Raw genomic sequence first — 1936 nt, 5'->3', positions numbered from 1 at the left:
AAATTGCCCATTTCTTCTAGGTTTTCTAATTTGTGTGCATAGAGGTATTCATTGTTGTTTCCGAGATTTTTTATTTTTTATTTTTGTATTTTTGTGGGGTCAGTGGTAACATACCCATTGTCATTTCTGATTGTGTTTATTTGAATCTTCTCTCTTTTTTTCTTTACTAGTCTAACTAGAACTCTTATTTATTCTTCCAAAGAACAAATTCTTGGATTTGTTAAACATCTTTTGTATGGTTTTTCACATCTCAATTTTTTTCAGTTCAGCTCTGATTTTGGTTATTTCTTTTCTTCTGCTAACTTTGGGGTTGGTTCCTCTAGGTGTGATATTAGGTTGTTAATTTAAGATCTTTCTAACTTTTTGATGTGGGCATTTAGCACTATAAACTTCCCTCTTAACACTGCTTTAGCTGTGTTCCAGAGATTCTGATATGTTGTATCTTTGTGCTCATTCGCTTCAAATAATTTGATTTCTGCCTTAATTTCTTTGTTTACCCAAAAGTCATTCAGGAGCCGGTTGTTTAATTTCCATGTCATTGTATGGTTTTGAGTGATTTTCTTAGTATTTATTTTTTATTTTTATTGTGCCGTGATCCAAGAATTGTTTGGTATGAATTTGGTTTTTTGAATTTGCTGAGAATTGTTTTATGACCAATTGTGGTCAATTTTAGAGTATATACCATGTGCAGACGAAAAGAATGTACATTCTGTTGATTTGTGGTAGAGAGTTCTGTAGAGGTCTGTTAGGTCCATTTGATCAAGTGTCGAGTTCAGGTCCTGAATATCCTTGTTAGTTTTCTTTACTGATGATGTGTCTAATACTATCAGTGAGATGTTGAAGTCTCCCACTATTGTTGTGTGCTTGTCTACATCTCCTCATAGGTCTCTAAGAACTTCCTTTATGAATCTGGGTGTTCCTGTGTTGGGTTCACATATTTTTAGGATAGTTAGTTCTTCTTGTTGAATTGAACCCTTTATCATTATGTAATGCACTTCTTTGTCTTTTTTTTTTTTTATCTTTGTTGGTTTAAAGTATGTTTTGTCTGAAATTGGAATAGCAACCCTTGCTTTTTTCTGTTTTACATTTCTTTGGTAGATTTTTCTGCATCCCTTTACTTTGAGCCTATGGATGTCATTGGATGTGAGATGGGTCTCTTGAAGACAGCATCCATTGAGTTTTGCTTCTGTATCTAACTTGTCTCTCTGTGCCTTTTAATTAGGAAAAAATATGGAATGCTTCATGAGTTTGCATGTCATTCTTGTGCAGGGGCCAAACTAATCTTTTCTGTATTATTCCAATTTTAGCATATGTGCTGCCAAAGCAAGCACTACTGAAATGGTTTTTAAAGTTGCCCTAACATCCCCTGCTTCACTCTATTCATTCACAAAGGAAGATGTGCTCCTTCTCTGGTTGAAAGACTACTCATCAAAATAGAATCTTTATTACACTTTCTTCTGACTTCACATAAAATTGGCTCCAGCAATATTAACTCACTCCCCTTTATTTCCACTTAAACCTTTAAATGTAGTCAGTCTTTAAATGTAGTCAGGATTCTCCTTCAGAGAAAACAAGCAACCTGCCTAAAACAGACTATCCATTCATTCTCATCCAAGTCTCTTCTAAGTGTTGACTACACATCATGCCATTCATGTCTCAATTTATTGCATTATGCCCTTGTTCCCACTAACCCACTTAACTTAAACTAACCCACTATTATCTCCTAGTTATTAGATACAATTTCTGGTTTTAATCTCACTGGACTTCTCTGTGCTCTCACAATTTCTATGACATGGTATTGTCCTGTTGTCCCCTAGATTTTTATCTTTCATTCTCATCCTTTTTCATTGACTCTTAAATGTTATGGTTCTCCAGGGTTTGCTTCAGACCCTCTCTTTCAGTGTGACCTCCTTGAGTGGTCACATTCATTTTATAG

General features: G+C 34.8%; 1 non-coding gene across 1 annotated transcript; it reads right to left on the bottom strand.

Annotated features, from left to right (window-relative positions):
* Positions 1-1224: 1224 nt before the first annotated feature.
* Positions 1225-1331, bottom strand: LOC117088812. The gene has a single exon (XR_004439344.1). It is a non-coding gene; the product is annotated as a U6 spliceosomal RNA (small nuclear RNA).
* Between the last annotated feature and the right edge of the window lie 605 nt (positions 1332-1936).

Source organism: Trachypithecus francoisi, unplaced genomic scaffold (assembly GCF_009764315.1).
Source record: "Trachypithecus francoisi isolate TF-2019V2 unplaced genomic scaffold, Tfra_2.0 Lachesis_group10, whole genome shotgun sequence".
In the NCBI taxonomy this organism is placed as follows: Eukaryota; Metazoa; Chordata; class Mammalia; order Primates; family Cercopithecidae; genus Trachypithecus; species Trachypithecus francoisi.
This window is presented reverse-complemented; position numbering and strand designations above follow the sequence as displayed.